The sequence below is a fragment of the Balaenoptera physalus genome (genome assembly GCF_965194825.1).
Source record: "Balaenoptera physalus genome assembly, chromosome: 3".
NCBI classification, from domain to species: Eukaryota; Metazoa; Chordata; class Mammalia; order Artiodactyla; family Balaenopteridae; genus Balaenoptera; species Balaenoptera physalus.
Window position 1 is genome coordinate 10,622,285 of NC_138890.1, and position 25,804 is coordinate 10,648,088.

General features: G+C 42.2%; 1 pseudogene across 1 annotated transcript in view; it reads left to right on the forward strand.

The window, feature by feature from the left end:
• The window catches only part of LOC309658690 (protein LRATD2 pseudogene), a 249,426-nt pseudogene that overhangs the window by 89,880 nt on the left and 133,742 nt on the right, over nucleotides 1-25,804 (forward strand). The gene's annotated exons all lie outside the window — the stretch shown is intronic.

Sequence of the window (25,804 nt, forward strand, 5' to 3'; positions counted from 1 at the left end):
TGATGTTAACCCAGGGAGACCCATTTTCAGATATCTGACTTCCCGAACTATAAGATAATAAAATGGTTTTGTTTCAATCAAAAATTGGTGGAAGACCTAAATAGACATTTCTCCAAAGAAGACATACAGATGGCCAACAAACACATGAAAAGATGCTGAATATCACTAATTATTAGAGAAATGCAAATCAAAACCACAATGAGGTATCACCTCACACCCGTCAGAATGGCCATCATCAAAAAATCTACAAGGAGAGGGTGTGGAGAAAAGGGAACCCTCTTGCACTGTTGGTGGGAATGTAAATTCACACAGCCACTTTGGAGAACAGTATGGAGGTTCCTTAAAAAGCTAAAAATAGAACTACCATATGACACAGCAATCCCACTACTGGGCATATACCTGGAGAAAAACATAATTCAAAAAGATACACATACCACAATGTTCTTTGCAGCACTATTTACAATAGCCAGGACATGGAAGCAACCTAAATGTTCATCGACAGATGATGAATAGATAAAGAAGATGTCGTACCATATATACAATGGAATATTACTCAGTCATAAAAAGGAACAAAACTGGGGCATTTGTAGTGATGTGCATGAACTTAGAGTCTGTCATACAGAGTGAAGTAAGTCAGAAAGAGAAAAACAAATATTGTATATTAACACATATATATGGAATCTAGAAAAATGGTACTTATGAACCTATTTGCAGGGTAGGAAAAGAGACACAGACGTAGAGAATGGACTTGTGGACACAGGGTGGGAATGGGAGGGTGGGACGAATTGAGAGAGTAGCACTGACATATATATACTACCACGTTTAAAATACGTAGCTAGTGGGAAGCTGCAGTATAGCACAGGGAGCTCAGCTCGGTGCTCTGTGATGTCCTAAAGGGGTGGGATGGGGCGGGGGTCAGAGGGAGGCTCAAGGGGGAGGGGATATATGTATACATATAGCTGATTCACTTTGTTCTGCAGCAGAAACTAACACAACATTGCAAAGCAATTATACTCCAAGAAAAAAATAAACTGGTTTTGTTTGAAGGCGTTATGTTTGTGGTGATTTGGGACAGCAGCCATAGGAAACTGATACACCAGGAGACTGACCAGTCAGGAGGGACTTCACGGGGGAGGTTCAGAGAACTGATGCCAGCTCCCCACGGCACTACAGAGGGATGTGAACGCTCAGCCTCCAAGAAATGTTTGCCAGACGACCATGTGAATAGATGAGTCAACAAACAAGTCGGCAACCCTCATCACCATCGTCACCACTTTTTTTATTTTGAGCACTTACATTATACAAAGGCACTTACTGGCAGGAACTTGTTTTATTTCTTTAAGCCTCACAACAAACTTAACAGTTACGCAATATTTCCCCCTTTGTACAGACGTGGAAACCATGGCTCAGAGGAATCGTCTGACTTCATCAATCATTCAGTGGAGGAGAGGCAAAGGCAGGATTTGAACCCAGACAGGTCTGAGTCCAGAGCCTGCATGCGTGTACTTCAGTGTGCATTTGTTAAACAGATGAATGTACTCACAAAGGCATCCACAACCTTGCAGCTGAGATGTCCTTCCCCAGGGACCCTCCTCCAAGGAGGGGGTGGCACTGACATCTCTGGGAAGGAATCTTTGAGGAGTCCTTGAGCCTGGGCATGCAGGGATGGGGACAAAGAATCCACATCTGAGAGGCTGAAGCCGCTCAGACTATCACCTAGGTATTCAGGACTATTCACCCATTTTCTTTCAAGGAAGAACTTCCCAAGAGTGGTCTTTACAATGGTGCCACAGTGACAGATTTTAATTACATGAAAATGCTCAGGTCTTGCCCAGCCTATAAGGACCTGCTACAACATTCCCCATGTGGAGTCTTTCAGCCTCTACTTGCATGCCTCTAGCAATGGGGAGCTCACTACCTTATTCAACTCATGATTAATCATGATATATCAAAACTCTTATGATTAATCATGATAGCATCCCTCTATTGGTCCAAATTCTGACCTCTAGAGCTACAAAGTCTTCTTCTCTCTTCCACTGTGAGATCCCTTGGCTTTTTCTTGTCAGAGGCAGACTGGCAAAATAACGTATGTAAACGCCTACTTAGTTCCCTGCACTCATATTAAGACCCAACATCACACACTGGCTCAGCCAGCTGTTGTTAGATAGCTTTCAAAGATGGTCCTCAGTGATCCCCAATTTCTGATAATCACACCCTTGTGGAACCCCCTCCCCTCGGGTGTGGGCTGGACTTAATCAGTTCAAATGAACAGAATATGGCAAGAGTGATGATATGTCACTTTCATGATTAGGTTACAAAAGATTGATGCTTTCATCTTGTCGGACTCTATTGCCTTCTGGGCTTGCATGCTTTGATGAAGCAAATGGCCACGTGGGAGAGGATCACGTGACAAGGAAGTGAGGGTGGTCTCCGGCCAAAAGCCAGCAAGAAACTGAGGGTCCTTAATCCAACAGCCACTGGGAACCGAATCCTGCCAACAGTGAACTTGGAGGCAAGTCCTTCCCCAGTTGAGCCTTGAGATGAACGAAGCCACAAATGATACCTTGACTGCAGCTTGTGAGGGAACTTGAGGCAGAGGACCCAGCTAAGCTGCACCCAGATGCTTCACCCATAGAAGCTGTGACATATCAAATGTTTTAAACCTTTACATTTTGGGGGATAATTTGTTACGCAGCAATAGATGACTGATACAAATGCCCCACACAAGCTAGCGCCTGCCCACCCTGTTGACCTCATCTCACAGGACTCCCTTCTTGTTCACAACACCCCAGCCACTCCAGCCTTCTTAAAGCCCCCACAGCCATGCCACACACATTTTCTGCTTAGAGCTTTCACAAAGGCTGTTCCATCTGCCTGAAATCCCTTTCCCTTTGCAGGATCTCTCTCACCATTGAGTCTTGGCTCAAATGCCACCTCTTCAGAGAGGCTTTCCCTGACCACCTTGTCTGAAGTCTCACCCAGCCCCTTGCTCACCCAGTTCTATGTTCACTTTTTTCTGCCTCTATGAGAGCAGAGGCCTTGATCGTTTTGCTTGCTGTGCATCGCTTGTGCTCGGCACCAGTGTGGCCACAAAGCAGGCGCTCAATAAATATTTGCCAGAAGAGTGAATGAGTGAATGAAGCTGGTGCCAACGAGACACGTCTGCTTGGTGCTTTGAGCTGGAAAACAAAGCAAAGGCAGGAGCTGGTGCCACATTCATTCCCAAATGTCCAGCACCGCCCTGTGCCCAGCTCTTGCTGGCTGGCCAGGCAGGGGTCAGCGTGCCCTTCCTTCACCCCTAGCAGAGGCTGTGTGGCATTTCTCAGCTGCAAGGAGGACTCCCTCCTGCTGCAAAATTGGTCTAGTGACTGTCATGCCCCACTGGCCTCCATGGTCTCCCGGCCACACCTGTGGGTGCCAGCCAGCTCAGGTAACACCGTGACGGGCTGCTGATCCCAAGTGGCCGCAGAAGCAGCTGGGCAGGGCTGTAAGGAAGTGTTCAGGTGGGGCCAGACCAGGAGAGCCTAGGCAAAAGTGCGCTGGCTCTCCTGAAATATACGAAGAACACATTCAGTCTCAGGGAGGTGGTGACTTAGAGGGTCCCCAGCCAATGGGTTTAGGGAGCCGTCCTCCTGCTAGTGATTTCTGTGAGCCAGGCACTGTGCTAAGCTTTTGCCATATGTTATCTCATTATATGTTCACAGAAACCCAGAGGAGAGGCATTGCTCTTACGACCACATTTTATAGATGAAGATGCTGAGGGTTAACAGGTTAAGAAATGTGTCCATCAGATGAATGAATAAAGAAGATGTGGTATATATATAGAATGGAATATTACTCAGCCAATAAAAAAATGAAATAATGCCATTAGCAGCAACATGGATGGACCTAGAGGCTTATCATACTAAATGAAGTAAGTCAGAAAGAGGACGAGAAATACCATGATACCACTTATATGTGGAATCTAAAATACAACACAAATGAACCTATCTACAAAACAGAAACAGACTCACAGACATAGAGAACAGACTTGTGGTTGCCAAGGGGGAGGGGGATGTGGGTGGGAAGTATTAAGAGTTTGGGATTAGCAGATGCAAACTATTATATATAGGATGGATAAACGACAAAGTCCTACTGCATAGCACAGGGAGCTGTATTCAATATCCTGTGATAAACCATAATGGAAAAGAATATGAAAAAGAATATATACATGTATAACTGAGTCACTTTGCTGTACAGCAGAAATTAGCACAACATTGTAAATCAACTGCACTTCAATAAAATTTTTAAAAAAACAAAGAAATGTGTCCACAATCAGAGAGCAGAAGAGCAGGAATTCAAACCCAGGAAGTCTGAGGCCAGAAACCAACAAGAATAATGACTGGCTTCCCCTGTCCCTCTCTACCTTGACCTACACTCACCAGACAGCACTGGGGGGCAGAGATGAGCAAGAACCGAGGGAGGACGTGTGCCCCTCTAGCAGATGCTGGAAACCCCCTGCAGCAGTTCTTCCGGTGGAAATACAATGCAATTTAAAATACAATATAATTTAAAATTTTCTAGCACGCACCCACAACAAAAGTAAAAAGAAACAGTGAAAATAAAATGAATCATATACTCCAAGGCCCAGCAAACTTTCTCTGTAAGAGAAAGTATTTTAGGTTCCATAAGGTGTGCTTATGTGCTTATATGCTTATGTGGTTTCATAAGCTGTGCTTATGTGGTTTCTGTTGCATATTCCTCTTTGCTCTGTTTTTTTTTGTTTGTTTTGTTTTTGGTTAGTTTATTTAGGGTTGGTTTGTTTGTTTTTGCCCTAGCCCTTTAAACATGTGAAAACCATTCTCAGCTTGAGGTCTGCACAAAAAAAGAGCCACAGGGCCTTTGCCCATGACCCGAAGGACTCAAGAAATGAATGGTAATCGGTTTTGAAACAGTTGAAGGAGGAAGAGGAGGGAGAAGGAGAAGAAGGCAATTAAGGTTAGCAAAGAAGGAGAAAGTGGAGAGGGGAAGAAAGAAAGAGGCAGCTGGGAGGAAGGAGAAAAAAACATCAATTAGGTCTCTGTGTCTTTCCCACCTCCCCGCCTTTGCTGGTGAACTCCTTCTCCTCCAGCTTCAATTTCAGTGCCTAATGGAAGAAACCCAGATTCTCTAACCCAGGTTAGGCCCCCTGCCAGGACCCCGGGTCCTTCTCCTCGCCTCCACATCATCGCAATCTATTGGGACAACTTGTTTGAAGTCTACCTTCACTGTTTGCCTCTGAGCTGTGTGATGCCGGGAAGGATTTGGCCGCAGTGACCTTGACCGGCGGTGTCAGGCACAACCTCAACATCTGTTAAACCAATCAGGTCAGAACCAAAGATGGTAAAACACTTGAATGAGCAATGTCAACTTGGAAGATTAAAACAGCAAGGACTTACTGTCTCTGGTCCGGGAATGGGAGGCTGGTGGGTGCCTCAGCTCTGAGCGAGGAGGGTGTGGCTGGGCAGGGGGCACTGGATGCACCAGGACCTTGGTGCCTCCTGGGTCCCATCCCTGGCTTCTGGCGCCTGGACTCTGGGAACTCAGAGGACCCGAGGAGACTGGGCTGCATGCTGCCCTTCTGATCAGCTTTCTCTTGTTCGGCTGCCTCTTGGTATCCAAGGAAGCATCACTCATGTTCCTGACTCTGGACAGTGAGTGTGTCCCTGGAGGTCTCCCAGGGGAGATGGGTACATCTGTGCACAGCCCCCCAGCAGAAGGCTGAGATGTGGGCACATGACGATCACCCAGAATCCCTGTGGTTGCATCCAGGCTAAGCAGAACTCTGGTGTCCAGGTGAGTAATTCCTCCTGGAGAGAAGAGAGAGAGGAGAGAGGACAAGTGTTACCTCTCTGGTAATTTAGAAAATCCTGAACCACAAATGTACTTTAAAAGAGACACTCCTCGAGGGTGTGGAGAAAAGGGAAACCCTCCTACATTGTTGGTGGGAGTGTAAGTTGGTGCAGCCACTATGGAGAACAGTATGGAGGTTCCTCAGAAAACTCAAAATAGAATTACCCTATGATTCAGCAATCCCACTCCTGGGCATACACCCGGACAAAACTCTAATTCAAAAAGATACATGCACCCCCTATGTTCATAGCAGCACTATTCACAATAGCCAAGACATGGAAACAACCTAAATGTCCACTGGCAGATGAATGGATAAAGAAGATGTGGTGTATATCTACAATGGAATACTACTCAGCCATAAAAAAGAATGAAATAATGCCATTTGCAGCAACACGGATGCAACTAGAGATTACCACACTAAGTGAAGTAAGTCAGAAAGAGAAAGACAAATACCATATGATATCACTTATATGTGGAATCTAAAATATGGCACAACTGAACCTATCTACGAAACAGAAACAGACTCACAGACATAGAGAACAGTCTTGTGGTTGCCAAGGGGGTAGGGGAGGGAGAGAGATGGAGTAGGAGTTTGGGGTTAGTGGATGCAAACTGTTATATATAGAATGGATAAACAACAAAGTCCTATTGTATAGCACAGGGAACTATATCTGGTCTCCTGTGATAAAACTTAACGGAAAAGAATATAAAAAAAGAATGTATATATGTGTATAACTGAGTCACTTTGTTGTACAGCAGAAATGAGCACAACATTGTAAATCAACTAACTTCAATAAAAATTTTTAAAACTGAGGCACTCCTCTGTAAACATTCCCTGAATAACAAATACCCATCATTACAAGTGAGCCTGGCAAACGACTACCCAGAAGCAGCCAGAGTTGCAGCCCAATTCTTGAAGCTGCAATATTACAAATTTTAAAATGGTAGCACTACCATTTATTGAGTTGCCAGCTTATGACAGGTACTGGCCATGCTAAATCCCACGCCTCATGACGACTCTTGTCAGTATTGGTAATATTAATGGTGGGGCTGTTTGAACTTTAATCCACATGGAAATCACTTGTTTAAATGCAAATTCGAATACAGTAGGTCCTGCTGAGATTCTGCATGTCTAACAAGCCCCCGTATGCTATTCCTTCTCCACGGTCCTTGCAGAGATTTAAAGCATGAGTATTTAGGCAAAATTGACATTCAGTGATTTTGATGGATGGACGGATGGATGCCAAAGCAATCATTAGCTCTAAAAAACTGCAAAGTCTCCTTTTTCTCTATATCTACTTTGCCCTCTACAGTGTATCCTCCTTATAGCTTAAGGTGTTTCTTAACTTTCCATTTCCAGGACAAAGATCAAAGCCTGCCTCAGCCAGCCAGGTCCAGGCTGCATGGTCTGGCTGCCATCTATTTTCTTAGCTTTTTGTACTATTTACCTTCTTGCTCTCAGGGCTCCCACAACTTTGCCAGCCAGTGATTCTTTAAAACTGCAGTGCTCCTTCTTACCCCAGGGTCTTTGCACAGACTGGTCTCTCTGTACCCAGGTAACTCCTTCTCCCTTGTAGCCAGTAATTATATCATACATTGTGTAGCTCATTTAGCGTCTGTCTTCTCACTGGAGTGAAAGCTTCAGGAAGGCAGGGATTGTATCCGTTTTGCTCACTGCTTTCCCCCAGAGCCCAAATAGTGGCTGGCAATGGACAGGCAAGGCAGTAAATACTTATTGAATGAACAAATGCCCTGTATCTAGAAATTACAGTCACACTTCTGTCATAGGGAAGAACAAATTTGACTCCATATTAGATCTGTTTCTTTTACTTTAACCTTAGTATTCCATGGCTTTTGCTCTGAGTTAAGAATGGTGCCTATAGCCTGAAATATACAGGATAGCTCATTCTCAAGGCTCTGACCATCAAGGGTATAACACTTTCCCATTCATATAGAGATAAAAAATTGCAGAACAGAGAATAGCATTTGTTTTGTGGGAGGTTTACAGGAACATCATGACCTGACCTACATGGGCAGCTACAAGAACAAAGGATTCCTGAACCAAGAAGTTTGCAACAATCAACCACGCTTCTCTCTCACCTTGCCTTATATATACACTACCAAATGTAAAATAGATAGTTAGTGGGAAGCAGCCCCATAGCACAGGGAGATCAGCTCGGTGCTTTGTGACCACCTAGAGGGGAGGGACAGGGAGGGTGGGACGGAGACGCAAGAGGGAGGAGATATGGGGATGTATGTATATGTATAGCTCATTCACTTTGTTATACAGCAGAAACTAACACACGATTGTAAAGCAATTATACACCAATAAACATGTTAAAAAAATGCTTTGCTGAAATCCTTCGGAGAGTTCAGGAGTTTTTTTGGAACATAAGCACCCCCCCCCACCCCGCCCAACACCCCTCCTCCCCGCCTTTCTCCTTGCTTGGCCCTGCAATAAACCTTTCTCTGCTCCAAACTCTGACCTTTAGGTTTGTTTCGCCTCACTGTGCATCAGGCACATGAAATTGCGTTCAGTAACACTTCTTGCTCAAGAGAGCCCAAGCTTTGGCTGACACCGATTCTGAAAGAAATTTCTCCAATGGATCATTGCAATTGGGCCAAATGGGGTGCTGAGTGATGCCCAGCAGATCGTGTGCACCGAGACATTGGTACTATAAATGCAATGTTGCCTTTCAAACCATTAGTTTCTGTAACGCCCCTGGCCGCAAGCCAGGATTGAGGTTTCAACAGAAGATTTTGTTCAAGCTGGGTTTCTCAACCTTGCCCTATGGATATTTGGAACTTACTGGATAATTCTTTGTTGTCAGGGTTGTTCTGTGTATTGTAAGGTGTTCAGCAGCATCCCTGGCCTCTCCCTACTAGATGCCATAGCGTCTGCCCCTCTCTCCAGGTGTGACAAACAAATGTCTCCAGCCATTGCCAAATGTCCCCTGGGGGCAGAATCAGCCCAGTTTGGACCCAATGGATTAAAGCTTGCTGGTGGTGGCTATACCAATGAGGGATACAGGTTACTTTCTGGTGGTCTGGCTTGATCCAAGAATTACATTTATACTATCTACAGCAGATATTATGCAGAGGTGCATAATATCTAGGGAGTCGTGGATCCATTGGAGAATCTGATGAAATCTATTAATTCTCTGGGTGCAGAGAGGGGATGCACAGATACCCAAGCCACTTCCCTAAATATTCAGGAAGATTACTGACCATCTGTAGTCTATTTATACCCTACGCAGGAGGTTATGGACTTCAGTCTAAAAACCCCTAATTAAAAAAAATTGGATGGTCTGTGCATCTTTGAGGCATTTTTCTCATTAATATAGTATTTATGCATGTAGACCCCTCCTCATTCAAAGTGAAAAAGGAATATAGAGTTACACACAGCAAGCTAAAACTTAAATGAGGAGATCAGAGGGAAAAAATGAAGCAATGTCTAAAAACGTTGATGCCTATTTTTCATGTTAACAAAGCACCTTATATTAAGTCAACATTGGGTATAACTGACTCTGAGCCAATGTAAAGGGAGAAATGTAACCAGCTTATATGTTCCATTGTCCTAAGGGAATACCCCAAGATGAGGCCAATATTTACCCTCTATTTTTCTTTCTCTCTCCCCTTCCCCATTTTTTCTTCAGTAATTTCCTCAGAGTGCAATTTCAGGCTCACCAAGGACCAAACATTTGAGTCCATAGGGAATTTATTGAAATGGTTTTGTTACCGACCAGGGTTCTTACACTTCTTAATCAATAGAAATTGACAAGAGGCCAGACAGGAAATTCAGGCAAGGCTTGGAGCGAAAACAGGTAACAGGTTCCCTTGCTCCCTGAGGGGGGGGGCAAGCTGATCCCTTTTATGGGGTGAGGGTAGAGGTGGGTCCAGGGGTCAGGCCAGAGGGGTGGTCTGCCCACCCTTTGGTGGTGCTGTGTGCAGTGTGCATGCGCAGTACCCTGCTTTTGCTCCCAACTCCTCAGAAGTGGCAGTTGGGTTTTTTGGTCTTTTTGTATCTTTTGTCCAGAAATTGCCCCAACTGCACATGCACGCAGTTATTTTTAGTCCCTTATAGTTTCTTTGTATTTTGTTGCCTGAGGAGAGGAGATGTGTGTCCAGGTGCAAGCACTGCAGCAAAGGGCTCCAGGTCCCAGGTTTCAGGTCCCAGCCTGTCTGTTTCAGCCTACTCAAAAAAAATTTTTTAATACAGGAATCCCTAAATGCCAGTTATTAAATGCCAGCATGACTTTGAAAAGCCTTCTGGCCTGGTGCCTGCTGCCTAGCAGGATCTGGGTAAAGGTCATTCTTGTTATTTAATTATAATTGTCATAACCACTCAGCAAGGTGGGTGTTACCTAGAGACATCTTACAGGTAGGGAAACCGAGGCTCAAGGAGAAGGTGTGGCAGCGTCACAGAGCTAGCAAATGTCAGGGTGCTGTTTGTAACATAGTAACAGTCCCAGAAAAGCATCACAGTTGCAGATCAGCCTGGCATATCCTGGGAAATAGGACAGACTCCAAGCTGATGATATAGAAATATGTGGGGAATAGATATAGTGCCTATCTCTCAAAGCCAGCAAGATTCATTTCCCAGCAACCAGAGGAAAGGAGTTTCCCAGACAGGTCATCACACACCTTGCCAAGTGCTGGGATGACACCTGAGGGGGAGGAAACAGCAGGTGTGAGCGCCCAGAGAAAAGAACCTATTCTAGGACAAATCATCCCCAGAGGGCTGGGCCCCTCCTGACTTGGGGCTAACTCACCACTTTCCTCTTCAGATGAGTGACCAGGGTCACGCACACACACCTGGGAGGTTAATGGGCTCAGCAGACACTGAGAAGCCTGATTTGAAGTGCAAAGCTTTTAAAAAATTAAACATTGAATGAACAGTTCCAGGAATACAATGCCACGCCCGCGCAGGCCCTTGAGAAAGCCACAGGAATGGGGCAGATAATGTTCCCTAAAGGATAAGATCTCAAACATGTATCCTTGCCAACACTTGTGGTCTCTGATATCAGCCATTCTAAAGTGTGAAGGGAGACTTTCCTGGTGGTCCAGTGGTTAACACTTCACGCTTCCACTGCTGGGGGCACCGGTTCGATCCCTGGTCAGGGAAATAAGGTCCTGCATGCCATGCTTTGCTGGCCAAATAAATAAATAAATAAATGAAATAAAGACAAAAGTAAGTTTAAAAAATAAATAAAAATAAAATAAAGTGTGAAGGGACATCTCACTGTGGTTTTGATTGGCATTTCCCCCATGATTACTGATGCCCAGCACCTGTCGGCCATTTGTACGTCTGTGGAAAAATGTATATTCAGTTCCTCTCCTTGTTTTTTTTTTTTTTTTGGCTATAGAAGATCTTAAATGCTTTCAACACACAAAAAAAGAAATGGTAATTATATGATGTGATAGAGGAGTTAGCTGAACTCTGATGGTGATAACTTTGCAATATATCATTGTATCAAATCACTACATTGCACATCTTTTTTTTTTTTTCAAATAGCTTTTTCTTTTTTTTTTTAAATTTATTTATTTATTTTTGGCTGTGTTGGGTCTTCGTTGCTGTGCGCGGGCTTTCTCTAGTTGCTGTGAGCAGGGGCCACTCTTCTTTGCGGTGCGCGGGCCTCTCATTGCGGTGGCTTCTCTTGTTGCAGAGCACGAGCTGTAGGCGCATGGGCTTCAGTAATTGTGGCACACAGGCTCAGTAGTTGTGGCTCGCGGGCTCTAGAGCACAGGCTCAGTAGTTGTGGCGCATGGGCTTAGTTGCTCCGGGGCATGTGGGATCTTCCCGGACCAGGGCTTGAACCCGTGACCCCTGCATTGGCAGGCAGATTCTTAACCACTGCACCACCAGGGAAGCCCTATATTGCACATCTTAAACTTACACAACGTTATATGTCCATTGTAGCTCAAGAAACCTAGAGAAAAAAAAAAGATCTCAAGTATGCAACTGAGAAATGGGAAACTCCTGGGTGGGTATTTTGTCCAGAGCAAACTGAGAATGAAGGACGCTCAGAGCAATGAAGAGCCTGGTGTTGCCCAAGCCTTTCTTCACGGGCAGCTAGCAAGCCCCAGGCTGGGGTCACATGTGACAGTGAAACCCCTTAGTTACGTAGGAGGCCCTTGGGGTTGTCCCTTCTGTGGAAAAAAATCTGCCTTTTTTCCTCCTAGCAGCTGTTGGCAGAAAGGCCATGGGGATGGTCAAGTTTGGGCTTTAAAATCAGTCAAATCTGGGCTGAAACCCTGGCCTCTCTCCTTGCCTAAAGTCTGCAATTTTTACCAGGTCACCTAATGCCTCTACGACTCACTTTCCTTATCTTTAAAATGAAGATAGTAGTAGGTGGAACCTTATTAAATTGTCATTTTTGTGGCTGAAAACCAATATCGACAATTTCCTGTGATTCCACGTAATGCTTATCGCCTGAGGTGTCTGTGGGGATTGAGAGAGATCATTCACATGGTGTGTAGTCACTGCTCAATACAACAAAATATTAAAAATATTTTGTTAATTATTTTTCAATGTTTTTATTGATTGTATTTATTTAAAAATGTATGTAACAAATTTGCTATCTTAACCTTTTTTAAGTGTACAGTTTATTGATACTAAGCACATTTATATTATCGTGCAACCATCACCACCATTCATCTCCAGAACTCTTTTCATTTTGCAAAACTGAAACTCTGTCCCCATTAAATGCTAACTCCCCATGACCCGCTCCCCTAAGCCCCTTGTAACCTCCATGCTACTTTTTTTTTTTTTTAATCTTCTTTTCCCCATCCCCCAGCTTCTGGTAAACCACCAGTCTATTCTCTGTTGCTATGAGTTCAGCTTTTTGTTGTTGTTTTGTTTTTTAAGATTGCACAACTCAGGGAATTCCCTGGCAGTCCAGTGGTTAGGACTCCAAACTTTCACTGCCTAGTCGGGGAACTAAGATCCTGCAAGCTGCATGGTGCGGGGGAAAAAAAAAAAAAGATTCCGCAACTCAGTAGCAAGAAAACCAAGTAATCCAATTGAAAAATGGGCAGAGGACCTGAATAGACATTTTTTCAAAGAAGATATACAAATGGCTAACAGGTATATGAAAAGGTGCTCTACATCACTAATCACCAGAGAAATGCAAATCAAAACCACATATGAGCCTCAAGCCTGTTAGATGGCTATTCTCAAAAAGGCAAGAGATGACAAGTGTTGGTGAGGATGTGGAGAAAAGCGAGCCCTGTTGCACTATTGGTGGGAATGTAAATTGATGCAGCTACTATGGTAAAGGGTCTGGTGGTTCCTCAAAAAAATTAAAAAATAGAACTACCATATGATCTAGCAATCCCATTTCGGGTATACATCCAAAAGAAATAAAGTCAGTTTTGATCAATTATCAGTATCATTTTCAGATCACGATAGACTGAATTTTCCTTCATTCAGAAGAAATGGGATGATCGGCAATCAGAGTAATTGAAGGCTCACCCTCATGCATTTGGGAGGAGCAGGGAAAAAGCTCAAAGTTGCTATTTAAATTTTTTTAATTAATTAATTTTTAAATTGAAGTATAGTTGATTTACAATGTTGTGTTAATTTCTGCTGAACAGCAAAGTGATTCAGTTATACATATATATATATACCATCCCTCCCCCACCTCTCCTCCCCCTTGGCAACCACAGCTGTTTAATTTTTAATTGGAAAGAGGTACCTTACAACTCTAACGAGAAATCTGAGAAGTTGTGTCATCAGTGTAAAAGGAAAAAATGCAGAATGATTTCTATAATGTCATTACAAATATGTAAATGTTTTGGTTAAAAATTGTAAAAATAAGACACTCTCAAATACCCAAAAGATGTAAATACCCACAAAAGAACAATATCAAAAGGTAATAGCAGTCAGCTGCTTTTGTATGGTGTGGTTATGATTTTTTCCCTCTCTCTTAGTGGTTAGATTTTCAATTCCATAAACTCCTTGAAGGCGAGCTTACCCCAGGTGGAGCTGGGTGGCTGGTGCAATACCTGTTTGCTGAATGAATAAATGAATCAGTCCACTCAGTATTCAGTACCCGTTCGCTGAGTGAATAAGTGAAGATACTTTTAGTGTTGTGCATTTGAATGTAGACCTCTATTCAACAGGTGAAGAAAAAGAGTCAAAATGAGCCTGTGTAATTGACCCAGAAAACTTTTCTTCCTCCTCTGAACTATGATAGTGACCATTTGTGTGGAATGAAAAAGCCCCTTATCTGAGAGTCTTGGGTCTCCTAACCTGTGTGACTTTAGAAAAGTGAAACTGTTGTAAAGTAATTAGAAAGTGATGAGTTTTGAGTATTGATTACTTTTATTTTAATGTAACAACTATAACTTTATATCATTTTAAATAACGGTTGTGTGTATCAACTTGCTTGCAAGGTTATGGAGAATTTCACAACCGTCTCTTGCTAGCTGGTACAAACAATGCAAGAATTTTAATCTCACCCCTTCTGATTGAGGTAGGAGATAAATGGGTCCCTGGGCTGAGCAGCTGGAATTTGTCAAGCAGAGTAATTTGGAGCTTTGTCTTCCTTAGACATGCCAAGGACAAAGTTAGTGGCAGGAACTGAGCTCTGCTGGAGTAAAGAGATAGGACGACCACATGTGCAGGAAGGCTCCTTGGGGGTCATAAAGGGAGGGGGCGCCACCCCATAATAGGTGATGTCAAACCTCCCATTAGCCTCTGCGCTGGAATCCTTCTTGGTAAAAAGATGTGCATGCATATTGGGGAAGGCCTTGGACAGGTCAGGTGTGGGAAAAGAAACAAGATAACGTGCCAGAGGAGAACAAAGACCCTGAGAACTGCCCTGTGTAATTGATGTAACTGCCTCTTTACTGCACGCCTCCTCATTGGGGAGGACACCACACCCTTGCCTTGCTTCTGTCTTAAATAAATAAACTACTTCTCCGTGTGCTCTCCCACATATTGTGCTGTGCTAATAATAATAAACGTTGTACCTGTTTTAACAGTTTTTGCCTCCTTGAAACATTCTTGCTTTCAAATCGAGCAAGAGCCTGGGCAACTTTGCTTCTAGCCTCTAGCCCCTGGTGGTCTAGCAGCTAGGATTCCTGGTTTTTATCCAGGCTACCCAGGCTCAATTCCTGGGCAGGGAACTAATATCTCTCTTCAGGACTGCTCACTGCTGTCTCTCCGAGATCCTGATCGTGTCCCACCAAACACTCTCCTAGGTCATGGCATGCCTTCTTCTTATTTTATTTTTTCCCTAGCCTTCTGTTTATTTTCTTTAACAGCTTTATTGAGATACAACTTACATATGATACAATTCACCCATCTGAAGTGCACAGTCTGACAATGTTCAAAACCATCACCAGTTTTAGAACATTTTTGTCAGCTCAGAAAGAAACCCTGTACTTTAACTATCACCTCCAACCCCACCATCAACTCCCACCCCTAAGAAACCACTAATCCACTTTCTGTCTCTATACATGGCCCTGTTCTGAACATTTTCATATGAACAGAAACATACAATGTGTGGTCTTTCTTGACTAACTTCTTTCACTTAGAATAATGTTTTCAAGGTTCATACATGTTGTCACATGTATCAGTATTTCATTTTTTTATGGCCAAATAATATCCCACTGTATGCATATACCACACTTTATTTATCCATTTATCAGTTGATGGACATTTGGGTTGTTTCCACTTTTTGGTTGTTATGAATGGTGCTGGTATAAACATTTTAGTATATGTTTTTGTGTGGACATATGCTTTTATTTCTCTTGGATATATATACTTAGAGTGAAATTGCTGTGTCATATGGTAACTCTGTTTAACTTTCGAGGAACTGCCAACTTGTTTTCCAAAGCAGCTGCACCAGATGATATTCCTCAGCGACATATAAGGGTTCCAATTCCTTCACATTCTCACCAACACTTATTATCTGACTTTTTGATTCTAGCTATCCTAGTGGTTATGAAGTGGTATCTCACTGTGGTTTTGATTTGCATTTCTCTGATGAATAATGATGTTGAGCATTTTTTCATGTGCTTATTGGCCATTTGTATATCTTTTTGGGAGAAATATCCATTCAGATATCTTGACCATTTTTATATTGGGTTATTTTTATTATTTTTTTAAAAATTTTATTTATTTTTGGCTGCATTGGGTCTTCGTTGCTACACGTGAGCTTTCTCTAGTTGCGGCATGAGGGGGCTACTCTTCGTTACGGTGCGTGGGCTTCTCATTGAGCTGGCTTCTCTTGTTGCGGAGCACGGGCTCTAGGCATGCGGGCCTCAGTAGTTGCAGCACACGGGCTTCAGTAGTTGTGGCGCACAGGCTCAGTTGCTCCGCAGCATGTGGGATCTTCCCAGACCAGGGATTGAACCCCTGCATTGGCAGGTGGATTCTTAACCACTGCGCCACCAGGGAAGTCCCTATTTTTATTATTGATTTGTAAGAACTCTTCATATATTTTGGATACAAGTTCCTTATCAGATATGGGATTTTTGAATTTTTCTCCCATTCGGTGGGTTACCTTTTCACAATTATCTAGTTGTTTTAAAAAAATTTTGTATTGGAGTATAGTTGATTTACAATGTTGTGTTAGTTTCAGGTGTACAGGAAAGTGAATCAGTTATATATATACATGTATCCACTCTTTTTTAGATTCTTTTCCCTTAAAGGCCATGGCATGCTTTCAATTGCCTCTCACACACTCAGCATCTCTACACTCTAATGCCAGCCCACCTCTTTCTTTTTCTGAGGGTATTTCCAGAACCAAATACCCAGCTGAACCTTTTGAGATACATCACTGACCTCAAATCTTATAGGGGTCCAACAGAGATGATTATCCCTCGTGCCCCATTACTGCTCTTCCTTCTTCTTTAATTATTCTAACAACCACTCCTTCGTCCCAAAGACCCAGAAACCACCTTATCTTCTTCCCTACGCTGTACTTCCCCCAACAAAACATCCATTGCTGTTTATTTCAACCGCTTGTTGGAGCCCCATGTCCCCCCTTATACCTTTAGCCTTGTAAAAAAAAAGAGACTGAGTTGTTTATTTTTTAATCTTTGTATCCCAGTGCCTACCAAAGTACCAAACTTAAATGTGTTTAACTATGCATTCAATCCATCCAAAAGCCTTTATTGAACACCTGCTGTTTTTCAGGCACTATGCACCAGGAAATGATAAGGCAGAAAACACAACTTTTCTTCTGGAGAAGTTTGCAGTCCAGTGAGCCCTCAGATGTCAGGGTCAATGTACAGTGTTCAGTGCTCCCACCTCCTACATCTAAACCCTATTCAAGCAACTTCCCCCAGGGTCACACAGCTGGGATTCAAACCTGAGAAGTTTGGTTCCCGAGCTATGCCCTGAGTCCTGAAATTTTATGTCTTGGTTCTTTTCTTGGCAGGTGGGATCATTGTGTGGAAAAAAAAGTCACCCATGTTTCTTAAGATAAGTTAATTTTTAATTTTTTAAGTCTTTAAAGATAAATTTATTTTTAATTTGTTTGTATTTTAATGTATTTTAAAATTTAATACATTAATAAAAACACATAGTATTATATTACACATTTGTTTTTCAGAACTATTTTGACAACCATGTTTCAGTGTAATTGGTTTCTCTTGTAATTATGTGTATTTATTTTTTGCATTAAAAAACATTATTCTGAAAGGGATCCCTAGCTTGACCAGATTGTCTCTAGATTGCCAACAGGGTCCATGACACACACAAAAGTTTAAGAACACTGGCTTTGGAGCTTCATGTCAAAGTAGAAACTTCCAGAAGGCATAATAGTCATAAGTTCATTTATTCACTGCACAGAATTGTAAGGTCTTGAATATGGCTGGAAAGGACTTTGAATAGAACACTTACTGTACAGAAGGAGAAAATTTTTTTAATGCCCATGGAATAACCCTGGAGAAGGTGGAAAAGATCTGGTCTGCTGGTGATGGGTGGAGGCTGAATGAGTAGAGAGTGACAGCCTGGCAGAGGGGAGAGAATTTCCTTCTAAGTGCTGGGGCAGGCTGTGGTCACACAAGTGAATAGATTAAAAGATACAGGAATTCATACTGCAAAGAGGTGAAATATGCCCGCACTGGAACCCATGGACCTGAGTTGTCTCACATCAGGGCTCTGCAACCCAAGTGTGTGGCACTTGGTCAAGTCTACCTCTCTGAGCCTTGGCTTCAGCCTTGGAGGAGATACAGGGAGAAATGGAAGGCCACATTAAGAAGAGACAGTCTTAATTAGCACACAGTACCTAACGTTTCGGTGCTATTATGAGGACCAATGCTCAAAGTGGATTTTGTTCTTGAACAGTGTCCCTGTAGATTTGACGACATTTATTGGCTTGAGGTTTGATGTTTTTTCTTTCTCTAATAGATTTAAGATTTCCTTTAGTGTTGAAAAACTGCACAAATTTGTATGGAACAAAGCCTAGAAAAATGAAAAATATAGATTGAATAGTAATCTAAATTAGCCCTAGAATATATGATAGAGGAGGGAAAATTTTGGTGCCATAATTTCTCTCTTCATGGTGTTGGACTTAAATCAGTTGAAATGTATTTCTGTACCACAATTTAAGCTTCAATAAAGGTTTGCTTAATTCATTGTCTAGTGACATTCAAAAAAAAAAAAGAAAGAAGATACAGTCTTTGGACCATCTTTGCTACAATGACTGCACCCAGCACTTTCAAGCACCTCTGACATGCTAGGTCCTTCCTTCTGAGGCTCACAGAGGTTCAATAACTTGCCCAAGGTCACAGAGCTGTAATCAGGATTTGAACCTGTGACCCTCACAGTCTAGACCAAATGCTGTTCTCCATCTTCCAAGGTTGTGCAAATGTTGACTCCAGTCTCACATCCCATCCCTACTGCCTGGCTCTCTCCACTTCAGACACACCGACCATTTATCAGATTCTCCTGCAGTGTCCTGCCTCCCACCATCTACTCTCTCTGTTTGGAGCATTCTTCCTGCCTGTGTATCTTTCAGATTCAGCCCGTGGATGATGGGACTCAGGCGGCCCCTTCCTTATCCACCCGTTGCAAGCGATTCCTTAGTACTGATTCTGTCTTTTCTGTAGGTCTCAGTGCAATGCATAACCACACACAAAGCTTGTGATGGTCTGATTATGACCTTCGCCACCAGAATACAAGCTCCATGACGGCCAAACTGGGTCTGACTTATCTGACTTACTTACCCAAGCCTAACATCCCACACAGTACTTGGGCACGAAGTAGGTGCTCAATAAATATTAATTGCATATATTTGTTATGCAATAGACACTTAATGTAGCACTCGCCAGGGATTAACAAAGTGCTTTAAAGGTACTAACTCATTTAATACTGAAAACAATTCCATAAAGCAATTCCACAAATTCCATACTAGATCAATATGGCAGCCCATAGCCCCACGTGACCACTTGAAATATGGCCAGTGTGACAAAAAAACTGAACTTTTAATTTTGTTTAATTTTAGTTCATTTAGATTTAAAAACTGATCCTCAATTCAGTTATTAGAAAACTTTTAAGTTTGCTTGGGACAACTGGGTATGGGAATCTACACTTTCAACTATGAGATCAAGTATTTCCAACAAAAATGTGGCTAGTCCAAACTGAGATGTGCTGTAAGTATAAAATATGCACCTGATTTTCAAGACTTGGTGCCGAAAAAAGAAAACTGTAAGCTGCCTCATTAATATTTTTTAAAAGCTTTTTAAAATATTTATTTATTTATTTAGGCTGCGCCAGGTCTTTAGTCTTTAGTTGAGGCATGTGGGATCTTTTAGTTGCGGCATGCATGCGGGATCTAGTTCCCTGACCAGGGATCGAACCCTGGCCCCCTGCATTGGGAGTGCAGAGTCTTACCCACTGGACCACCAGGGAAGTCCCCCTCAGGAATATTTTTTTATTACAGATTGAAATGATAATATTTTGGCTAAATTTGGTTGAATAAAATATATTAAAGTTAATTCTACTTGAGTGTTAGTCTATTCTGGTTGCTATAAGACTGGGTGGCTTATAGACAACAGAAACTTTTTCCCCATATTTCTAGGGGTTGTAAGTCTGAGATCACAGTGCCAGCATGGCCAGGTGAGGGCCCTCTTCCAGTTCATAGATTTCTTCTTTTTTTTTTCTTTTTTAAAAATAATTTTAAAAAAAACTTTTTTGGCTGAGCCGTGCAGCATGTGGGATCTTAGTTCCCAATCAGGGATCGAACCCATGCCCCCTGCATTGGAAGCGCAGACTCTTACCCACTGGACTGCCAGGGAAGTCTCGTTATTTTCCTTTTTTTAAAAAAAATTGAAGTATAGTTGGTTTACAATGTTAGTTTTAGTTTCAGGTGTACTGCAAAGTGATTCAGTTTCATTTCAGATTATTTTCCCTATTAGATTATTATAAGATATTGACTATAGTTCCCTGTGCTATACAGTGGGTCCTTGTTGGTTATCTATTTTATACTTAGTAGTGTGTATATGTTAATCCGAAACTCCTAATTTATCCCTCCCTCCCACTTTCCCCTTTTGTAACCATAAATTTGTTTTCTCTGTCTGTGAGTCTATTTCTGTTTCCAGTTCACAGATTTCTTATATCCTCAAATGGCACAAGGGGCCAGGAAGGTCTCTGGGATCTCTTCTATAAGAGCGTTAATCTCATTCATGAGGGCTCAGCCCTCATGATCTAATCACCTGCCAAAGGCCCCCACCTCCTAATAGGATCACATTGGATGTTAGGACTTAGGATTTCAACGTATGAATTTAAGCCTGGGTGGGTGGGGGTGAGGGGAACACAGCCATTCAGGCCATAGAACCTCTTTATTTTTACTTCAAAAAAATACAGCTATTCGAAAAATTTAAATTACACACGTGGCTCACATTATATTTCTGTTGGGCAGTGCTGTATTATAATTACCCTCATTTCTCAGAGGAGCAAATCGAGACACAGAGAGGTTAAGTAACATGCCCAGCATCCTCCAGCTGGCGAGTAGCAGAGCTGAGATCTGAATCAAGAACAGGTGTCTCCACTACCATATGATTCAGCAATCCCACTCCTGGGCATATATCCAGAGAAAACCGTAATTCGAAATGATGCATGCACCCCAATGCAGCACGATTTACAATAGCCAAGACATGGAAGCAACCTAAATGTCCATCAACAGAGGAATGGATAAAGAAGATGTGGTACATATATACAATGGAATATTACTCAGCCATAAAAAAGAACGAAATAATGCCATTTGCAGCCACATAGATGGAACTAGAGATTGTCATACTGAGTGAGGTAAGCCAGACAGAGAAAGACAAATATCATGATATAGTTTATATGTGGAATCTAAAACAAATGGTACAAATGAACTTATTTACAAAACAGAAATAGAGTCACAGATGTAGAAAACAAACTTATGGTTACCAGTGGGGGAAGCAGCCGGGGTAGGGGGGAGGGATAAATTGGGAGATTAGGATTGACATATACACACTACTGTATATACAATAGATAACTAATAAGGACCTACTGTATAGTACAGGGAACTCTAGTCAATACTCTGTAATGATCTATATGGGAAAAGAATCTAAAAAAGAGTGGGTGGATATATGTATATGTATAACTGATTCACTTTGCTGTACAGCAGGAACTAACACAACATTGTAAATCAACTATACTCCAAAAAAAATTAAAGAAAAAAAAAAAAAGAACAGGTGGCTCCAAAGCCAGTGTACTTAGCCACTGTCATGGCCCCCAAGTTCCTCATACATCAGTGGGGGAAGTCTAGGGAGGGATATCTGAGGATCAGAGACCCCAGCCCCGCACACCAGGAGGGAGCCCTTGCACCAAGATTGTCTGCACTGGACAGAGAAAGCCAAGAGTTGAACAACACGTTTGGACTTGTCTGTCTCTCCCCGACAGATTCACATCCAGGGCGAATCTTCAGCTTCCTCCTGTGGAGCCCAGTCCCATAGCAAGAGGGAAATATTTGCCAACATCAAGTGGAAGAAAAAGTGACGCGTGGAACAAAACACAATTGTGTTTCTGGATGATTGGGTTTAAAGTAAACGAAACTCTCTCTCTCTCTCTCTCTCTCTCTGAATGTGGTTGGCCCTAGAGACAGAGCTAAGGGTACCACCCAGCTTCCAGGGACACCTGTTATCGGCAGAAAGGTCATCAGCTGGTCAGAGTGAATACCTTTCCTGGGACTTCAGGGGCCAGCCTCTCAGGAAAAAGATAAAGAGGAATGTCACCTCTTTTCCTTGCCTGTGGAGTCCTCCTATTTAAAGCCACACTCACCTATCACTAAAGCCAAACTGATGTGCGGTCAGAGATATTCACACCCAGACTCACTCATCCCAAACCTGCACTACACACCTAGCTGCTCACAGGTCCTCACCCCCCACAGGTATGCTCCCTCAGGGACATGTAGACTCAGAAACATACCTCCACAGGATTTTCACACAAACCCATCCCCTTAGAAACATACTACACTGTTATTTCTCTCTACAACTGCACATTTCAAAGAAGTACACAACCAGAAACAGACCAGTAGGAGTCCTCTGTAATTATTAAATCTACCCTGCCAGATCACAAGTTACCCCATGTCTGTTACAGAAAACTCTAATTCGAAAAGATACATGCACCCCAATGTTCATTGCAGCACTATCTACAGTAGCCAAGACATGCAAACAACCTAAATGTCCATTGACAGATGAATGGATAAAGAAGATGTGGTACATGTATACAATGGAATATTACTCAGCCATAAAAAAGAATGAAATAATGCCATTGGCAGCAACATGGATGGACCTAGAGATTATCATACCAAGTGAAGTAAGTTGGAAAGAGAAATACAAATACCATATGATATCACTTATATGTGGAATCTAAAACATGACACAAATGAACCTATCTACAAAACAGAAACAGACTCACAGACATAGAGAACAGACTTGTGGTTGCCCAGGGGGAGGGGGCTGTGGGGGAGGGGTGCACTGGGAGTTTGGGATTAGTAGATGCAAACTATTATATATAGGATGAATAAACAACAAGGCCCTGCTGTATAGCACAGGGAACTATATTCAATATCCTGTGATTAAACCCTAATGGAAAGAATATGAAAGGAATATATATATGTAAAACTGAATCACTTTGCTGTACAGTAGAAATGAACACAACACTGTAAATCAACTATTCTTCAATAAAATAAATTTTAAAAAAGAGTCAAGAAAAAAACAACAACCAAATATGTGGACCTTGTGTTCTTGTATTCAAAGAAACCAATTGTAAAAGCCGTATCAAGATAACAGGAACCTTCCAACATGGACTTGGTGTTTGATGATGTTTAGGAAGCATCATTAATTTTGTGATGTGTGACGATGGCAAGAGCTGCAGTGGGCTCAAGATGGCCCCAAATCCTTCCTCCCATCGAGAGGTGGGCTCAGCTGCGTGACTTGTTTTAGCCAACTTAGAACACGGCAGAAGTGGCACTGTGAGACTTCTGAAGCTGAGCCTTAGGACATCTGTAGCTTCCATTTTTGCGGGCTTGGAATGCTCCCTCTAGGAATCCATCAACCATACTGTGAGAAGCCCAAGCCAAGTGGAGGAGAGTCAAGATGCTCTGGTCAATAGCCCCACTGACAACCAGCACCAAGCTCCCACCCACGGGAGGGAACCATCTGGAAGGTCCAGTCCAGTCAATGCTTCACATGACTGTAGCCTCAGCTAACACTCTGTGGCCAGAAGAACTTCCCGCCTCAGCCCAGACAAATCATGGCACCATGAGATGTTGGATGGTTGTTGTTTCAAGCTGCCACATTTTGGAGTTTTTTGTTTGCTTGCTTGTTTTTTACATAGCAATTGACAGCAGTAATAATGTTAACAAGCAAAAATAAACAAGTTCTCCTTGTGCACTGCTGGTAGGAATGTAAATTGGTACAGCCACTATGGAAAACAGTATGGAGGTTTCTCAAAAAATTTAAAATAGCACTACCATATGATCCAGCAATTCCACTCCTGGGTATTTATCTGAAGGAAATGAAAACACTAAATCAAAAAGATATCTGCGGGACTTCCCTGGTGGTGCAGTGGTTAAGAATCTGCCTGCCAATGCAGGGGAATGGGTTCGAGCCCTGGTCTGGGAAGATCCCACATGCCGCTGAGCAACTAAGCCCATGCGCCACAACTACTGAGCCTGTGCTCTAGAGACAGCAAGCCACAACTACTGAGCCCACATGCCACAACGACTGAAGCCCACGTGCTTAGAGCCCTGCTCTGCAACAAAGAGAAGCCACCGCAATGAGATGCCCGTGCACTGCAATGAAGAGTAGCCCCCACTTGCCGCAACTAGAGAAAGCCCACACAGCAACGAAGACCCAACACAGCCACACACACACACAAAATAAAATAAATAAATAAAGTGCAAATTTTGTTTAAAAAAAAAGATATCTGCACACCCATGTTCACTGTAGCATTATTTATAATAGCCAAGATATGGAAGCAACCTAAGTGTCCATCGATGGATGAATGGATAAAGAAAATGTGATAGATATATATAGATATATATATATATGTGTGTGTGTGTGTGTGTACATATATATATATATACGTATATATACACATATATAAAATGGAATATTATTCAGCTGTAAAAAGAAGGAAATCTTGCCACTTGCAACAATATGGATGGATCTTGAGGGCATTATGCTAAGTGAAATAAGTCAGACAGAGAAAGACAAATATCATATGATCTCACTTGTATGTGGAATCTAAAAACAAAACAATAACTCAGATACAGAGAACAGATTGATAATTGCCAGAGGCAGGGGGTAAGAGATGGGCAAAATGGGTGAAGGGGATCAAAAGATACAAACTTCCAGTTTTTAAATAAACAAGTCCTGGGAATGTAATGTACAGCATGGTGACTATAGTTTATAATAACGGATTGTATATTTGAAAGTTGCTAAGAGACTAGATCCTAAAAGTTCTCTTCACAAGAAAAAAAAATTGTAATTATGTGTGGTTATGGGTGTTAACTAGACTTACTGTGGTGATCCTTCGCAATATATACAAATATTGAACCTTTATGTCGTACACCTGAAACTAATATAACATGTTAATTATGTTGCAATTAAAACTTTAAAAAAAATAAATTCTTACTCTCAAATATATTCACAGACATTCAGTCTCCTCAACCAAAACACACTTTTCTAACAGATACTCTATACAGGAACCCCCAGCTCCCTGAATGTACATCCACAAATAAGCAACACCAGGAACTGACCCCCAGATATTGAATGACCCCCAGGCAAACAGTAGCTTCACTCACCAACTGATCAGCACACAGATTTAACCACAAAGAGGACAGAAGTTTGTATATTGACATATACCAATTCATGGACATACCCACACTCCCTTTACTACCCATACATATGTACGCCAAGATCTTAGTGAGGAGACAAATATCCATGAGACCAAGGGCATTGACAGACCAGCAGGGAGTGTTCTGATCCCTCTCAAACTCTAGCCAGGGACACTTCACTCATTCATATATTTATTCTTTCAACAAATACATATTGAGTGCCTACTGTGTGCCAGGCACTGTTTTAGACATTTAGGAAACATCAACAAGCAAAACAAAGATTCCTGTCTTGGAGGGTATCAAAAGTAAAAAGTCTGGGGATATCTTGTACCAGAAAGTACGGAAGTGCTCATATATTAACGGGGACATGTTGATAGGACAAAGGAGGCATCCTGGAAGAGCTCCTACTGGCTAAAGCTGAGATCATTTGAGCATCAGCATAAATAATGATAGTAACCAATGATACTCCATTGAATGCACTAAGAATCAAGAGTTTATGCTAACATAAATTAATAATGAATAATATTTACCTAAATGAAGGAAAAGAGAAAGCTTTCCTCACAGTAGAATGCCAGCCAATAAATGCAGAAGAAATGGTAGAG